An 18,913-nucleotide genomic window follows, 5' to 3' on the forward strand; every position below is an offset into this window, starting at 1 on the left:
GCGACAGTCGGTTTGGACAGGTCGGTGCTGGCAGTAATCTGTTTGCGTGGTTTAGAATCCAACTCTCCACCCTCCTAGGCCCCATTTCTGTTCTGTTCCAGGCTGCACTCAGCACTTAGTTACTGTTTGTTTTGCAGGTCAATCTCTGTTATGTCCTCGCTGTTGCGAGGCCCAATTGACCAATGTTCATTGTTTTGAGTGAGCCTGGGTGCTAGGGATACCCCAATCGTGAGAACAAGCAGCCTGCTTGTCCTCAGAGAAAGTGAAGATGCATACCTGTAGCAGGTATTCATCCAAGGACAGCAGGCTGATTGTTCTCACATACCCGCCCCTCCTCCCCTTTGGAGTTGTTCGTTGTTCTCCTTTTGCTTTCGGACTTCACTGAGGGACTTTCTGGCGCGATGGGCGGGAAACTGGTCCGCGCATGCATGGTGCGCGCCGCTCACACACCAGAAGTTTCGGAAGAAATTTTGAGATTTTGCTAGCAAAAACTTCCGATTCTGGGCCAACGTGGACGTCGATCCAATTGTGAGAACAATCAGCCTACTTTCCTTAGAGAATACCTGCTGTGGATATGTATCTTCACTGTATGTAAATTATTTCTGTAAGAATTTTCAGTGGCAATTCTAAGCTATCAGCAGTAATGATAATTCTGATGCACTATTGGGTAACATAATGCCTTCATATGCAGTCTAAAGCCATTATATAACAGGTATAGATGTATAATGGTTGTACCACTGTAGTTAGACTGTGGAATTAATACCTGTTTATCAGAAACACATATGCACATTTCCTTCTGATAGGTAAATAAGTAAAAGATGACTCTGACTTTTTTTTTGTTGTTGTTGTTTCAGAGAGTGAATCTGGCAGTGAAAGTGATGAAGAGAGTGAGGGGAAGGAGGAAGGCAGCAGTGTGGAGAGTGATGCCAGCTCTTCCAGTCAAAAGGACAGTAACAATGAGCTGGAAAAGAAAAAAGAACAATGAAGAAAAATCCAAAGTCATTGAGGAAAGGTACTATAAGTGTCCTTGACCAGAATGAGTATCTCTCTTGTGAGTTAAAACTGAACAGGAGATGTGTGTGTGTGTGTATATATATTTTTTTTTTATTTTCCTTTTGAGCACAAAAAACATTATCTATCTATCTATCTATCTAGTTAATGTTTTCGTAAAGCTCAAAAGGAAAAAAATAATTACAATTATTCCTTAATAATCCTTTTTTTTTTTTTTATGTTTATCTCCTACAAATTTTGTAAGTTAAATAACCAGGTTGACTTTTTTTTTTTTAAATAAAGATATTCTTTTCATGTCTAACTTGTACAAATCTCAGACTTACTTTCTTAAATTTGGTCTAACCTGACAGACTAAGGAAGTACTCAAGCAGTAATCTGAAACACTTAATTACCTTTTGCAGCAATTTTGCTGAGGGCTAAAATTAAATCCTTCACCACTTGCCATTATGATCCAAGACAATTGATTTTTCTAAATAATGTTATGTTAAAAAGATTATGATCTAAATATTGAAAGCAAAGGCTGTGAAGGGAGACGGTCATAAGATATTTAAATGTTAGCGCTTTTAAGATTGCCATTATCAGCAGCATTATCATGTATTAAAGTATCATTAAAATTTTGAGTAATTAGGGCTAATACCTTGGATTGTATTAGATCTGTTTCCTTGAGTTTTGTCAGCAAGTGGCCTCTGCAGACATGATCGCCCTTTACCCTGCAGCTTGCTGCCAGTTTACTTGATGAGTTTGCAGCTCAGCTCGGTTGTGGCTGACAGCCTGATTGGGGTGCAGTACGCACTCTGCTCCTTTTATTACAGACAGTAATTAAAGCAGCTCGCCCTGCCACTTCCATAACAAACATAGCATAATGCCCTAATTATGACTTTATTAATTTAAGTCAGGATTTAATGATTTTAAAAGTGATTTATATGTTTTTCTTGTTCAGAACAAATGAAATCTGTAGGATAAATTAATACAGGCTTTTCATCATTGCAAAGTTAAAAAGCTAGTTACCAGTAAATTCTATTCATTAGATTAACATCTGAAACTCTGAGCGGTTAGATAAACAGTAATTATCCATCAAAATTGAGTGATGCATAATAAAATAATATTTTTACCCTGAAAACATTGCCATAAAACTTGACTCAAAATGTGTTAACACAATAGACCATGCAACTTGTGTATTGTGGCCAAAGCCTCTTTAATATATGGCCTTGTCCTCAAATAAACATTCAGCTTGTTTGGTTATGCGCAACATTTTCTAGGCTCCTGTAAATGTAGAGTTGGGCTGTGAAAAGGCAAGGGGTAAAGGATAAAGTGTAATTAACTGCAATTTTCCTGGGAAAAAGGGCAGGCTAGGTAGGCCTGGCAGTCTTTATTTACAATCTTTTTTTTGTTTGTTTGTTTTTTGTTTTTCAGATGGCAAGTACTTAACATTTTCATACTTTCTAATTGTTGATTATGTTACACAGATATTTCACAGATATAAATTTTTAAAAAATCAGCATGAAATATATTAATGTAAATTTATGGTGTGTTTTCATATATTTATTTAATATAAAACCTTGTATGTTTGACCTTTATACACTTTTGATTTGATTAGTCGTATGTTTTGGGCACTAATATATTCTCAGCAAGTGGAGGTAGTATTTCACCAATAATGGTCGTACATCTTTATCATAGTTGTGGCCACACAGTCTATTGATTGGTGTCCTTTCCACCTTCCAGCAGAAATCCAACTTTTATAGGTGGCTGACAAATTACAGACCTTTGGATCATTCATGTTCTGTTTGCTACATAAACTGGTGTTAAGTTATTCATATCCAAGGTTTCTTGTTTTTAGGTCTTAACAGATACACATTTGAATTGTGTTATTTTATCAACCAGGCAAAAAAAACAGCACAAAGGGCCTTTAAAAACAAAAGGGAACACAGCTCTTTCATTAAAAAATCCTTTAATAGTGAACTTTGAAGAAAGACCGACACGGGCCGTGTTTCGGTGCTACAGCACCTGCGTCAGGGGTCACACCAATGACAAAGGAGGCTTCAACAGACTAATTTCAAAAGGCTGATGCTTTCCAAACTTTTGTGTGATATATACCTCCGAATGAAATACAGTGCAAAGCTCTCACACAGCAGCACATTTTTTAATGAAAGAACTGTGTTCCCTTTTGTTTTTAAAGGCCCTTTGTGCTGGTTTTTTTTTTTTTTTTTTGCTTGGTCTTTTTCTGTACTTGGTTCCCTCTCTTTGTCACATTTTATCAACCAGAAAATGTACCCTGCATGATTGATAAGGCGTGCAAATTGGTGACATCATCCAGTGGTACCTGGTGAGAACTGGTCTCCCATAGCTCAGAACTTAGCATAAAATTCTGATCATGTGTGCCATGGTCTCAGATCCTAAGTTTATTTATTTATTAATTTTTTTTATTTATAACCATTTAAATTTTTACAAGTTTTAAAACAACTTGCTGGAAATACAGAGAAAGTAATATGTAGGAATTATTTCAGTCAGGTAATTCTATTTTCTTCCTTAGACCACTAAATAGGGAGAGTGAAACAAGATAAGGAGATCAATTAAACAATAAACAGAACCCCCCCCCCCCCCCCCCCCCCCCGTGGTACTAACCTGATTATCCCCAGATATTACTCGTCTAATTCATTATTTCACATTGATCATCTGGTTGGCTTCTTCAAGGCCAGTACGGTGTATAGTCAAATCATTTCATTGAAAACATACTTTTTGTCCAATTTTAGTTAGAAATAATACATCTGATTACATTCTTTCTCTTTTAAAAACCAGAAATTATTTAACAATACATATACTTAAGTCTCTAATTCAAATCCCACTGATTAAAGTAATCCCAGTTTTCACAGGCTTCACTCCTTTTAAAGTAATAATTTGAGGAAATATTTCTAAGGAAAACTTTAGGAGTCATACCCTGAACTCTGGGAATAATCTTGATATTAATCATCTATAATAATAATAATTTTATTATTCAAAATTTCTGGTCTATTATCATAACCACTTCTTGCTCATGTAGAATCATTTGTTATATCAATTTTTCACGCTCAAAGGGTTCAGTTGTCCATGTAACTCTGTAATAAAATTATATCTGAAACAAAATTATTTACTGCCACCGTTAGGTCCCGAAGCGCCTTCCAGATGTTATTCAACATAACCTCCATGGGAGCCAAAAACTCCAAGTTGATTTCTCATAGGCAGGGGCGTATCTGGAATCCGGCGGTAGGGGGGGCCAGAGCCAGAGAGGGGGGGCACATTTTTGCCTCCCTCCCCCCCCGCCGCCGCCTCTCTCCACCCCCTCCCCGCCGTCAACCCTCCCCCGTTGCTTACTTTTGCTGGCGGGGGGCCCCAACCCCCGCCAGCCGAGGTCAGACCCGCAATCTCCATATTTCGTCTTCCTCCGTGGCCATGTGCTTCAAGGAAGTAACGCTGCAGTGCTGATTGGTTGAATCCAGTTCGGCGTCTGACGTCGCAGCGACGTCAGACGCCGAACTGGATTCAACCAATCAGCACTGCAGCGTTACTTCCTTGAAGCACATGGCCACGGAGGAAGACGAAATATGGAGATTGCGGGTCGGACCTCGCCAGCAAAAGTAAGCAGCGGGGGAGGGTTGACGGCGGGGAGGGGGGCCAGGGCGAAATCTGCGGGGGCCCAGGCCCCTGTGGCCCCACGCAGATACGCCCCTGCTCATAGGTGTTTAGGAGTGGTTCTGCCAATTCGGGTTCTGCTGTAAACGTCCTTCGTTTCAGCATATACCTCTAACTCACTCCTCCACTCCTTTGGACATGGTGGTTGAATAATTCGGGAGCAAGGTAACTGCAATTGCAGAGAGGAAATTTACGTAAAGTAGACGAAACTTCAGAGGGCAGCTGGGCCGTTGGGCATACGAACTTCAGATCACCATCTTACCACTCTCCCAGTTTGGGACACTCTTTGTCTGGTTTCTCCTCAGAGGCCTGTCTGATATGGGTAATCCTTCAGCATAGTCATTGAAACACAGAAGCCCCTCAACCACTTCAAGGTGGTGTCCCTTCAGAGGGGTCAGCTCCTAAGTTTAAAAGCTTAGCAGTGAGGCAACTCTTGGAGGTGGGAGGGATTGTGTGCCTCATCTGCTGTCTACGGAAAGCACCTGCTATAACTACTTTTTTGTCAACAAGCAGGATTAGGTGAGACACACAAGTGGTTGACTCCCAAGCTTAGAACTGCTCAGTCTTGAATTATCAGTCTTTGGAGTAGTCCATACATCAAGTGTGAGACTTATCAATTTGTAATGACAGATTGGCCGCACAACTTGATCAAAGGCACTGTCCTTTGCTGAAGCTTGGTTAAAACAGTGGTACAGAATAAAATTCTGCAGATAGTGTAGCTTTGCAGACTTCAGGAGGCCTACTGTTATTGCATTAGCTCTAATCTGATTTTTTTTTTTGTACCTGACAGTCTCATCTGCTAGTTCACAACAGAATTGAATACAAGATACCAGCCTGTTTGCTAGAGTTCTTTCCACAACTGGTATAACATTCATTCTCCGAGGACAAGCAGGCTGCTTGTTCTCACTGATGGGTGACGTCCACGGCAGCCCCTCCAATCGGAAACTTCACTAGCAAAGTCCTTTGCTAGCCCTCGCGCGCCCGCGCGCACCGCGCATGCGCGGCCGTCTTCCCGCCCGAAACCGGCTCGAGCCGGCCAGTCTTCTTTTGTCCGCACTCGGTACGGTCGTGTTTTCGCCGTGTCGAGCCCCGGAAAGTCGACCTCGCGCGTCCAATTTGTTTTGAACGTGTTTTTTTTCCTTCGGGAAAGCTTTGTCCTAGTCGGGAAGTGCTCCGGAAACCCCCCGCCGGGTTTCGTGTAAATCCTCCCCGTACTTCCAGCTTTTTTGCCCCGGTAAGTTTTCTTTCGTCGTCGGGGTAGGCCTCTTTTCGGCCTCGGTCGAGATTTTTTCTCCCTCTAAATTTGGTGCTTCAAATTTCGCCATTTCGGCTTTTGATTTCGCCGGCGTGATTTTTCCGCCCATGACATCGAAGCCTTCCAGCGGCTTCAAGAAGTGCACCCAGTGCGCCCGGGTTATCTCGCTCACTGATCGACACTCGTCGTGTCTTCAGTGTCTGGGGGCCGAGCACCGCCCTCAGAACTGCAGTCTGTGTTCCCTGCTTCAAAGGCGGACTCAGGTAGCGAGACTAGCCCAGTGGAACGTGTTGTTCTCGGGCTCTTCGTCGGCATCGGCACCGGGATCTTCGAGTGCATCGACGTCGTCAGCGTCCAGACCATCTTCCTCGGCCGCCCCTGCATCGAGTGCATCGAGGCATCGGGCCTCTGCATCGGCGCCGAGACATCGGATAGCTGCATCGACGTCGGTGGTACCAGGACCTCGTCTGCTGATGTCGTCGGACGGTGGTGCATCGGGTGGAGTGCAGGTGAGGGCTGTCCATTCCCCCGCTGGTGGCGGTGAGCCCTCGGGTGGGTCTCCTCCTACCCTGAGGGCTCCTGCGGTACAGCCCCCCGAGATCGACCTTCTCAGTCTCGGCCCCGAGGAAGCGACGGATGGATTCGACGTCCTCCTCGTCGGTGCCGGGGAGCTCTGGTGACATGCTTCGGAAGAAATCGAAGAAGCATCGACACCGGTCTCCTCCCCGTGTCGGCAACGAGAGCTCTGGGTCGCCGAGGGATTCGGCACCCAGCAGGCATCGGCACCGAGAGGACCGCTCACCCTCTGTTCAGGAGGTGTCGATGCGCCCCGCTCTGGACAGCCCGGAACAGCCTCCACGCCCGGAACAGGTACTGACGTCGACGCCTGCATCGACCTCTCAGCCTTTCTCTGCAGCCGCTCTAAACGAGAGCCTCCGGGCCGTTCTCCCAGAGATTCTGGGAGAGCTGTTGCGCCCTACCCCTCCGGTACCGGCGGTGCTTGCGCCACCGGTACCGTCGAGCGTGGCGCCGGCTGGCCCATCGCCCAGGTTGAGGTCCCCGACGTCGGTACCGCGTGCGGTACCGACCGCGGCCACCTCCCAGGAAGGCTCCCCGACTACGTCGGCGGAGGGAGCTTCGCCGATGCGGGCGAGGGAGTCTACCTCTCGACGCCCCCATCGTGGACGGGGTTCCACGGAGTCGAGCAGGGCGAGGTTGCAGACACAGGTCCGTGAACTTGTGTCTGACACCGAGGGTGAGGCCTCGTGGGAGGAAGAGGAAGATCCCAGATATTTCTCTGACGAGGAGTCTGAGGGTCTTCCGTCTGATCCCACTCCCTCTCCCGAGAGACAGCTTTCTCCTCCCGAGAGTCTGTCTTTTGCCTCCTTTGTCCGGGAGATGTCTACGGCCATCCCCTTCCCGGTGGTTGTGGAGGACGAGCCCAGGGCTGAAATGTTTGAGCTCCTGGACTATCCTTCTCCACCTAAGGAAGCGTCCACTGTTCCCTTGCACCATGTCCTGAAGAAGACATTGCTTGCGAACTGGACCAAGCCATTAACTAATCCCCACATTCCCAAGAAGATCGAGTCCCAGTACCGGATCCATGGGGACCCAGAGCTGATGCGCACTCAGTTGCCTCATGACTCTGGAGTTGTGGATTTGGCCCTAAAGAAGGCTAAGAGTTCTAGGGAACATGCTTCGGCGCCCCCGGGCAAGGACGCTAGAACCTTAGACTCCTTTGGGAGGAAGGCCTACCATTCCTCTATGCTCGTGTCCAAGATCCAGTCTTACCAGCTCTATACGAGCATACACATGCGGAATAATGTGCGGCAGTTGGCGGGCTTGGTTGATGCTCTTCCCCCTGAGCAAGCCAAGCCTTTTCAGGAGGTGGTCAGGCAGCTGAAGGCGTGCAGAAAATTCCTGGCCAGAGGAGTTTATGACACTTTTGATGTTGCGTCCAGGGCCGCTGCTCAAGGTGTGGTGATGCGCAGGCTCTCATGGCTGCGTGCCGCCGACCTGGAGAATAGAATCCAGCAGCGGATTGCGGACTCGCCTTGCCGTGCGGATAACATTTTTGGCGAAAAAGTCGAGCAGGTGGTAGAGTCTCTCCACCAGCGGGACACCGCATTCGACAAGTTCGCCCGCCGGCAGCCTTCAGCTTCTACCTCTACAGGTAGACGATTTTTCGGGGGAAGGAAGACTGTTCCCTATACTTCTGGCAAGCGTAGGTACAATCCTCCTTCCCGACAGCCTGCGGCCCAGGCTAAGCCCCAGCGCGCTCGCTCTCGTCAGCAGCGTGCGAATCAGCAAGGCCCCGCGGCTCCCCAGCAAAAGCAAGGGGCGAGCTTTTGACTGGCTCCAGCAGAGCATAGCCGACATCCAAGTGTCAGTGCCGGGCGACCTGCCTGTCAGAGGGAGGTTGAAAGCTTTTCACCAAAGGTGGCCTCTCATAACCTCCGATCAGTGGGTTCTCCAAATAGTCCGGCAAGGATACACCCTCAATTTGGCCTCACAACCTCCAAATTGTCCACCGGGAGCTCAGTCCTACAGCTTCCAGCACAAGCAGGTACTTGCAGAGGAACTCTCCGCCCTTCTCAGCGCCAATGCGGTCGAGCCCGTGCCATCCGGGCAAGAAGGGCTGGGGTTCTATTCCAGGTACTTCCTTGTGGAAAAGAAAACAGGGGGGATGCGTCCCATCCTAGACCTAAGGGCCCTGAACAAATATCTCGTTCAAAGAAAAGTTCAGGATGCTTTCCCTGGGCACCCTTCTCCCCATGATTCAGCAAAACGATTGGCTATGCTCTCTGGACTTGAAGGATGCCTACACACACATCCCGATACTGCCAGCTCACAGACAGTATCTGCGATTTCAGCTGGGCGCACGCCACTTCCAGTACTGTGTGCTACCCTTTGGGCTCGCCTCTGCGCCCAGGGTGTTCACAAAGTGCCTAGCTGTGGTAGCAGCGGCGCTTCGCAGGCTGGGGGTGCACGTGTTCCCATATCTCGACGATTGGCTGGTGAAGAACACATCCGAGGCAGGAGCCCTGCAGTCCATGCAGATGACTATTCGCCTCCTGGAGCTACTGGGGTTTGTGATAAATTACCCAAAGTCCCATCTTCTCCCAGTGCAGAAACTCGAATTCATCGGAGCCCTGCTGGATTCTCGGACGGCTCGCGCCTATCTCCCAGAGGCGAGGGCCAACAACTTGTTGTCCCTCGTCTCGCGGGTGCGAGCGTCCCAGCAGATCACAGCTCGGCAGATGTTGAGATTGCTGGGCCACATGGCTTCCACAGTTCATGTGACTCCCATGGCCCGCCTTCACATGAGATCTGCTCAATGGACCCTAGCCTCCCAGTGGTATCAGGCCGCCGGGGGTCTAGAGGACGTGATCCACCTGTCCACGAGTTTTCTCGAATCCCTGTATTGGTGGACGATTTGCTCCAATTTGACTCTGGGACGTCCCTTCCAAATTCCTCAGCCTCTAAAAGTGCTGACCACGGATGCGTCTCTCCTGGGATGGGGAGCTCATGTCGATGGGCTTCACACCCAAGGAAGGTGGTCCCTCCAAGAAAGCGATCTACAGATCAATCTTCTGGAGTTGCGAGCGATCTGGAAACGCTCTGAAGGCTTTCAGAGATCGGCTGTCCCACCAAATTATCCAAATTCAGACAGACAATCAGGTTGCCATGTACTATGTCAACAAGCAGGGGGGCACCGGATCTCGCCCCCCTGTGTCAGGAAGCCGTCAGCATGTGGCTCTGGGCTCGCCGTCAAGGCATGGTGCTCCAAGCCACATATCTGGCAGGCGTAAACAACAGTCTGGCCGACAGGTTGAGCAGGATTATGCAACCTCACGAGTGGTCGCTCAATTCCCGTGTGGTGCGACAGATCTTCCAGGCGTGGGGCACCCCCCTGGTGGATCTCTTCGCATCTCAAGTGAACCACAAGGTCCCTCAGTTCTGTTCCAGGCTTCAGGCCCACGGCAGACTGGCGTCGGATGCCTTCCTCCTGGATTGGGGGGAAGGTCTGCTGTATGCTTATCCTCCCATTCCTCTGGTGGGGAAGACTTTGTTGAAACTCAAGCAAGACCGAGGCACCATGATTCTGATTGCTCCCTTTTGGCCGCGTCAGATCTGGTTCCCTCTTCTTCTGGAGTTATCCTCCGAAGAACCGTGGAGATTGGAGTGTTTTCCGACCCTCATCACGCAGGACGAAGGGGCTCTTCTGCATCCCAGCCTCCAGTCCCTGGCTCTCACGGCCTGGATGTTGAGGGCGTAGACTTTGCCTCTTTGGGTCTGCCAGAGGGTGTCTCCCGCATCTTGCTTGCTTCCAGGAAAGACTCCACTAAGAGAAGTTACTTCTTTCATTGGAGGAGGTTTGCCGTCTGGTGTGACAGCAAGGCCCTAGATCCTCGCTCTTGTCCTACACAGACCCTGCTTGAATACCTTCTCCACTTGTCTGAGTCTGGTCTGAAGACCAACTCCGTAAGGGTTCACCTTAGTGCAATCAGTGCATACCATTACCAAGTGGAAGGTAAGCCGATCTCAGGACAGCCTTTAGTTGTTCGCTTCATGAGAGGTTTGCTTTTGTCAAAGCCCCCTGTCAAGCCTCCTACAGTGTCATGGGATCTCAATGTCGTTCTCACCCAGCTGATGAAACCTCCTTTCGAGCCACTGAATTCCTGCCATCCGAAGTACTTGACCTGGAAGGTCATTTTCTTGGTGGCAGTTACCTCGGCTCGTAGAGTCAGTGAGCTTCAGGCCCTGGTAGCCCAGGCCCCTTACACCAAATTTCATCACAACAGAGTAGTCCTCCGCACTCACCCTAAGTTTCTGCCAAAGGTTGTGTCGGAGTTCCATCTGAACCAGTCAATTGTCTTGCCAACATTCTTTCCCCGTCCTCATTCCTGCCCTGCTGAACGTCAGCTGCACACATTGGACTGCAAGAGAGCATTGGCCTTCTATCTGGAGCGGACACAGCCCCACAGACAGTCCGCCCAATTGTTTGTTTCTTTTGATCCCAACAAGAGGGGAGTGGCTGTAGGGAAACGCACCATATCCAATTGGCTAGCAGATTGCATTTCCTTCACTTACGCCCAGGCTGGGCTGGCTCTTGAGGGTCATGTCACGGCTCATAATGTTAGAGCCATGGCAGCGTCGGTAGCCCACTTGAAGTCAGCCACCATGGAGGAAATTTGCAAAGCTGCGACGTGGTCATCTGTCCACACATTCACATCTCATTACTGCCTGCAGCAGGATACCCGACGTGACAGTCGGTTCGGGCAGTCAGTTCTTCAGAACCTGTTTGGGCTTTAGGATCCAACTCCACCCCCCGAGGGCCCTGTTTGTTCTGTTCCAGGCTACACTCTCAGTTAGTTGGTAAATTTTTTAGGTCAATCTCAGTTATGTCCTCGCCGTTGCGAGGCCCAATTGACCAATGTTGTTGTTTTGAGTGAGCCTGGGGGCTAGGGATACCCCATCAGTGAGAACAAGCAGCCTGCTTGTCCTCGGAGAAAGCGAATGCTACATACCTGTAGAAGGTATTCTCCGAGGACAGCAGGCTGATTGTTCTCACAAACCCGCCCGCCTCCCCTTTGGAGTTGTGTCTTCCCTTGAAGTGTATTGTCTTGCTACATACTGGACTGGCCGGCTCGAGCCGGTTTCGGGCGGGAAGACGGCCGCGCATGCGCGGTGCGCGCGGGCGCGCGAGGGCTAGCAAAGGACTTTGCTAGTGAAGTTTCCGATTGGAGGGGCTGCCGTGGACGTCACCCATCAGTGAGAACAATCAGCCTGCTGTCCTCGGAGAATACCTTCTACAGGTATGTAGCATTCGCTTATTTGAATCAAACAATGAACAATTGAGTTGATTTTTTATAAGAATGCATTTCTTTTTAACTAGCAGGCAAGAGCCTATTAACTCTAGAGTACTTGAAGCAAATCGAAGAGTACTTGCCTTTAGGAAACAGCTAAAAGCCTTTCTTTTCAGCAGGCTTTTGATCTATATAGATATATTTTTAATTATATAATATTTGTTCTTGAAGAGTATTTTGTTTTTGTCTATTGATTTTATTGTGAATGTTATGTTGTAAGCTGCTCAGAATTGTAGATGAAATAGAGTATAAAATTTTTTAAACAAAAGTGAGGACATTTTCTTGAGCATTTACATGAGATTTCAGTCAGAAGGTGGAAAGCACTATTTCTTCACTGATATGGAAGGGTATTACAACTTTAGGTACAAACTTGGCAAGTGTTCGAAGGACAACTTTGTGATGCTGGAACTGAGTGTATGGCTTCTTGTCTTTAAGTTCACTAACCCTTCTAGCTGAAGTAATGGCTGCCAGGAAAGTACTTTCCAAGTTAGAAATTTGAGAGACACTTTATAGAGATTCAAAATGAGGCTTCATGAGTGATGATGGACTAAATTGACATCCTAAGGCACAGGAGTCTTCCATAAGGGAGACATTACATGAGGTCTTCCATGAAGCAACTGACCAGCTGCAGTTGTGAAACTTGGAAGGCTGTTCACTGGAGCATGGTATGTCTACACTACACTGAGATGCACTCTGGTAGAAGACGTTTGACGACCTACACAATATAAGTGGTATATGCTGTGCAAAACCATCCTAGGAGGATATGTAGTATGGTCGTGGCCATAGTGGAGCACCAGAATGGAAATTTTCCATATTGTCTGATAGATCAATCCATAGACAAGTGGGTTATGTCCATCCACAAGCAGAGGAGATAGAGATCAATCTTTTGGCTCCCTATATATGGTCACGTGCAGTCACCAATTCCTCAGTATTCTCTCTATCTAGCAGGGAATGGACACAAGACTCAGCAGCTCTGCTTTGGTCTCCTCTCCTACTTTGTAGGTGTAGTTGAGCTTGGATTTTGGCTCCTCTCCTGCTTTGCAGGTGTAGTTGAGCACTGGTTGGTCTCCTCTCCTGCTTTGCAGGTGTAGTTGAGTTAACCCCCGGGGTTGAGGGCTCTCCCAGGCTTGGGATCAAGCGGTGACACCTGGTGGTGCCAGGTCCCTTCCTTCTCCCCCCTCCCGCTGGAGCCAGCGCAACGTGAGTTTTCTCCTGCTGAAGTAAAAAAAAAAAAAGAAACAGAGGAACAGATATTTGCTCACTCGGGCAGATTCGTTGCAGCTCCGGATTTTCAGGTACTGAAAGCTTAAGTGGGAGGGGGGTTCCGGAATGTATAGTGCGGCGCCTCTATCCCCGGTCCGCGGTCAAGAACCGATGGGGAGAAGCGCGGCCTTCTTTGGCGTTGCCCGCCCTTTTGCCGCCAGTTGCGGAGCGCCTTCCGCGATAGCCGTCCATCTCCCGATGGTGACTCATGATGTATTTTTCCCAGTCCGCGATGGCTACTTATCAGAGCAGGGCGGCTCAGGAAAAGCTCCTAAGTTAAAAAAGAGCACCTTTTCTTCCCGCACGGTGCCTTCTCGGACCGAAGCAGCGGGTGCCATCTTGGATTCGTGCACCTCCATGTCTCTGCTTCTACAGCTGTTTCAGAGACGGTGTTGCTGTGGGAGCGGAGCATGAAGCTCTTTTCCCCAGATTTCGTGCCTTTAGGCACCAGGTATTTCACCTTTAAGGGCTGGGTCTCCCCTGGCTGATAGGAGCTCTGAAGGTCTCACAATCACCCCAGGGTAGCCCCTACCTCTAGACCTGGAGTCTGCTGTTTTTGCAGTAGATGAGAGCAGCAGGTCTAGGTTTCCCAGCGCTCAGGTGTACATGCTTGGAGGATGGTGAGATCTTCTCAGATGGAGCAGATGATTCCGCTCCTGCCCGCCTTTTTCGCCAGGAGCAGTTTCCTAATCTGATTGTGCAGGCTATGAAAATTCTGGGAATCTCAGCACCTCATGGTGGGCCTTCCTTCTCGGTGGCTCCTTCTATAGTATCGGCCACCAGGCGCCCGCCTAGGGCCTTCCACCTTTCGAGGCACTGAAGGCTCTTATTGCGAGGCAATGGGGTTCTCAAGAGGCTGCCCTGCGGGTCGCTATGGTCATGCAGCGCTTGTTTCCCTTCTTGAGGGGGAGCGCGAGTCTTCCCGCCTTCCTACCGTGGAATCTCTTGTCATAACAGGGACCAAGAACGGCTTTACCCGTGGAAGGCAGCACCGCTCTCAGGAGGTTAGAAGATGCATTGCAATGGGTCTTTGAATCAGCCTCCTTGTGTAGTAGGCTGCTGTTTGCGGCTCCTACGTGGTCAGGCCTAGCCTTACCGCCTTTCAACAGACTTACTCTGCGGAGGAGCTAATAGTGGCTAGTCCAGCCTTAGAATAGATTGGGCCTATGTGGCGGATCGGCTATAGGATGCCTTCGGGTTGCTACTAAGGAACTTTCCTTAGACGTTTCTGCCCGCCGTTGGCCTTCGCTTCGCCATGGGGCAGCTGACATGGCTTATAAGGGCAGTATGGCAAGTTGCCATTCACGGGTAAGCTCCTCTTCGGAGTCTAGCTGGATAGATAGTGTCAGAGCTGGGAGATTCCAAAGGAATCAAGCGGCTCCCAGAGGTCAGGAACAGGGCGACTTCTTGTATGGTCTCCTCCAGGGGCTGTTTTCAAAGGGCCCTCCGGTATCGTCTGGATAACGCTCTGTTTCTAGCAGCGTCAGCCAGCAGTCTTTTCGTGGAGACTGTCGCTTCGGCGGTAATGCTCCCAGAACTACCCCTAGGGCTCGTGGCCATTTTTGGGGCCCTGGCTCATGGCCCAGATTTGATAGGAGGACAGCTGTCCTCCTTCCTGGGTGAGTGGGTCAGGGTAGCGACGGACGATTGTCTTTTCGGAGTCATCCGGGACGGCTAAAAACTGAAGAATTTATTCTTGGCCTCTCCTTGCAAGTTGCTGCCCAAGTTCGCGGCAGTCAAGCTGTCTCTGGACAGTTTCATTCTATCGGCTCTGTCGTGCCCGTTCCGGTGGAACAATGTGGCACAGGATGCTACTCCATTTATTTTGTGTTACCAAAGAAAGGAGGTTCCTCTCGGCCTATTCTCGATTTCAGGAGTCAACAAGGCCTTGAGAGTGAGTCACTTCAGGATGGAGTACCTCTGGTCGGTCTTGGCCACCGTACGGAAGGGAAAATTTCTGTTAGCTCTGGACAAGCAGAGGCCTATTTGCACATTTCAATTTGGTCCCTTTTTCAGCGTTATCTCCGCTTGCAGTCCGGAACCGTCTGTTTCAGTTCCAGGGCCTCCCTTTCGCGCTGGAACAGCGTCTCGGACCGTCTCCAAAGTGATAGTTGTCATGGCGGTTTTTCTCAGCAAGAGAAGGCAGTGCTCCCTTACCTAGTTGACTGGCTGGTCCGGGTACCATCTTTTGAGGAAGGTGAAAGAGCCATGGTCAGGGTTCTCTCCCTACTGTGATCCTTGGGTTGGATTATCCATCTGGAGAAGAGTCGGCTAAGTCCTTCACATTCTCTGGAGTACCTAGGGGTGATCTTCAACTGTCAGGTAGGCAGAGTCTTTCTTCCAGAGGCGGGGAAGTAGTAGTTGCAGGCTTAGGTCTCCAACTTATTACCCAAGTCAGCGCCACAAACCTGGGAGGCCAGTACAGCATTCTCTGCTCAGCCGTTGGTCCCCAGTGTCGGAGAATTGCGGACAGACTCTCTCAGTCTGGGCATGCCCCGGACGCCGCCCGCGTGGATTGTAGTCACCATGGATGCCAGTTTGTCAGGTTGGGGGGATCACTGCCAGGGACGGTCAGCACAAGGAATTTAGGCCCGCTGAAGCGCAGTGGCCCTTCAATCTCTGGGAGTTGAGGACGATTCGTCTAGCCCTCCAGGACTTTCTGCAGCTGTTGTTCCAGAAGTCATTGCGGATCCTGTCCGGCAAGGCCACGGCGGTAGTCTAGGTCAACAGGCAGGGAGGAACCAGGACCACTCCCTTGGCCATGGAAGCGAGGCACTGGTGCCTTTGGGCGGAACAGCATTTGGAGCAACTGACGGCAGCACACATTGCAGGATATCTGAATGTTGAGGCAGACTTTGTCAGTCGACGTGCTCGGTCCGGGAAAGTGGCAGCTCTCAGACCAGGCGTTCTTGTGGATCACGAGCCGCTGGAGTCTGCCGACCATGGATTTGTTGGTAACCCCTGTCAACTCCAAAGCTCCTTGGTTCTTCAGCAGAGGCCTGTTCCCTCAGACTCTGGGAATCGATGCCCTCCTTCAGCTATGGCCTGTGGAAGAGCTTCTATATGTGTTTCCCTGTTGGCCCATGTTGCACAGGAGTCTGAGACGGGTGGTCCTGCACTCGGGGCGAGTTATGCTGGGGCCCCAGATTGGTCCAGGCGCCTGTGGTATGTGGAACTGATGCGGCTTTTGATCAGCGAGCCTTTGCGTCGTCTTCACGTCGAGGACTTTTGCGCCAGGGTCCAGTTGCGTTTCAGGGCCCTCTCCCATGTGGTCTTACAGCCTGGTTATTGGAGGACTCGACTGATGTATAAGAGTTTTCCGTATTGAGTCATAGCCACTATGGGGAGAGCGAGGTGGCGCTTCGCACCAACAGCTTATGCCAGAGTTTGACGCACCTTTGAGTCCTGGTGTGCAGCGGGATCCATTCTGCCGCTTCGGCGTCAGTAGCCTCCATCTTGACCTTCCTTCAGGAGGGTCTCCAAAGGGTCTGTCTCTGAGAGTTCAGGTAGTGGCCTTGGCCTGCTTTAGAGGACGGGTGAAGGGTTTCTCTCTCGTCCATGTTATGATGCGCTTCTTAAGGGGAGTTAACCAACTGGCACCTCCCCTGAGCTCGATCATCTTTTCGTGAAATCTTTTCTTGGTCCTGCGAGCAGTACAGATGCCTCTTTTTGAGCCTTTTTCTCGAATTTCTCTGAAGTTTTTGACACTGAAGTCTGTGTTTCTGGTTGCAATCTCTTCGGCGAGAAGAGGGTCAGAACTTCAAACCTTGTCTGGTAGAGACCCCTTCCTGCAGTTCACGGCAGCGGGGGTCTCTATATGCAAAGTACCTTCCTTTTTGCAAAAGGTGTTTCTCGTTTTCATGTGAATCAACAACTCTGCCTCTCGTGCAGAGTGGAGGATGATACGAAGGAGTTTTTTTGTCCTTCAATGCCTGGATGTTAAGCGAGTATCATCAGATACTTGAAGGTGACAATTAATTTTTGGGAAATGGATCATCTTTTTTGTTTTGTTTGCTGGGCCTCACAAAGGTCACAAGCCTTCCAACCCTTCAGTGGCTCGTGGGGTCAAGGAAGCTATGGATTCAGCATTCATTCTTTCGGGGAAATTGCCACCGGTGCATCTGAAGGTTCATTCTATGAGAGCTTCGGCGGCTTATATGACAGAATTGAGATCGATCTCTCTGGAGTACATTTGTAGATCGGCGTCTTCATCCTCAGTTCATACCTGTTTCAAACACTATAACCTGGACGTGGCCGCAAGGGGTTAATGTGGCATTCGGCACCTCGGTGTTGCTGTTTGGCATTTCTGAGTCCCACCCTGGTAAGTACTGCTTGGGTACATCCCACTTGTCTATGGATTGATCTATCAGACGCTATGGAAGGTAAAATTATGTATCATACCTGATAATTTTCTTTCCATTAGTCTGTATAGATCAATCCATAGCCCCGCCCAGAAAACAGTGGTGTATTGGTTTACTTGTGTTTATGGTTTTTCAGAGGCACCTTCAACTTCTCACTCAAGTTCAGTTTCTACTTCAAGTCAAGTTCTTCAACAAGTGTAAGTTCCCTGATTTGCCTGGAGTTGGGGCGAATCTATTTAAGTGAGCTGTTTGAGTTCCTCCCGCTTTTGCGGTGGCAGGGCCAATTAATCAGTTCAGTTCCTCCCACTGCGGCGGTTATAGGATTAATGAGTTGTCAGTCACAGGAGAATTTCTCAAGGTCCATGGGCTTTGGTATCGACATACTGAGGAATTGGTGACTGCACGTGACCATATATAGGGAGCCAAAAGATTGCTCTCTATCTCCCCTGCTGGTGGATGGACATAACCCACTTGTCTATGGATTGATCTATACAGACTAACGGAAAGAAAATTATCAGGTATGATACATAATTTTACCTTTTCCACTTGAAATCATAGGTTGGCCTAACGGAAGACTTCTGAACAGCTATCAAAATGTTCTGGATGGGCTGTAGAACAGCAAGAGTATAAGCTAGAGACTACTTCTGGGCTATAAGAGCTTAAAGATTTGGTGTGGATCAAGAAGTCGTATGTCCTGTTGAATGATTATTGCTGGGACCTGGATTAACTTGTAAGGAGGTAGAACAAGTTTCTGGAGGATAGTGAACCAGTTCTGTTGAGGTCAGTAGGGTGCTGTGAGAATGGCTGGTGAAGTAGGAAGTAGGAAGTAGGAAGTACTCCTGTAGCCAGGAACTGCCCACCAGGGGATGTACTATCCTTTCGCAACTTATAGCAGCAGCTTCAGAGAGCATTTTCCATCTCACAGATAGGCTGCAGAGAATACCTTCTCCTGCTTTAGACTTAATCCTACCCACCCTACCCCTCTACCCACCCACCCCTAGAGTGACTTGTCTTATATAACCTCCCTATCAACCCACTCATTACTTTACCTCACCCATTTCTATTCTTCTATCACCTTCTCCCACTACTCCAACCAGAGTTACACCTAATCACACTGACCACCCTTCAACATCTTCTGTCCTTCTGTGACTGTTCTCTTGTGCTTGACTGCTTAAATATTTTAAATTTAAATGCTTTACTTTTTGTCTATTAGATTGTAAGCTCTTTGAGCAGGGACTGTCTTTCTTCTGTGTTTGTACAGCGCTGCGTACACTTTGTAGCGCTCTAGAAATGTTAAATAGTAGTAGTAAATAGTAGGATATGTCTCCAAGTGCTGACTGGGAGGGAAAGGTTAGGACAGCTGTTGTAGTTGGTGATTCGATCATTAGGCATATAGATAGCTGGGTGGCTGGTGGACATGAGGATCGCCTGGTGACTTGCCTGCCTGGTGCGAAGGTGGCAGACCTCACGCGTCTCCTAGATAGGAT

At 48.9% G+C, this 18,913-nt stretch overlaps 1 long non-coding RNA gene across 1 annotated transcript in view; it reads left to right on the plus strand.

Annotated features, from left to right (window-relative positions):
• The first annotated feature begins 976 nt into the window (after positions 1 to 976).
• Positions 977 to 18,913, plus strand: part of LOC115459003 — a 142,836-nt gene continuing 124,899 nt past the window's right edge. The window contains exon 1 of the long non-coding RNA XR_003940187.1: positions 977 to 1,012. This is a non-coding gene — a long non-coding RNA (uncharacterized LOC115459003). The remainder of the gene's footprint in view (positions 1,013 to 18,913) is intronic.

The sequence above is a fragment of the Microcaecilia unicolor genome, unplaced genomic scaffold (genome assembly GCF_901765095.1).
Source record: "Microcaecilia unicolor unplaced genomic scaffold, aMicUni1.1, whole genome shotgun sequence".
In the NCBI taxonomy this organism is placed as follows: domain Eukaryota; kingdom Metazoa; phylum Chordata; class Amphibia; order Gymnophiona; family Siphonopidae; genus Microcaecilia; species Microcaecilia unicolor.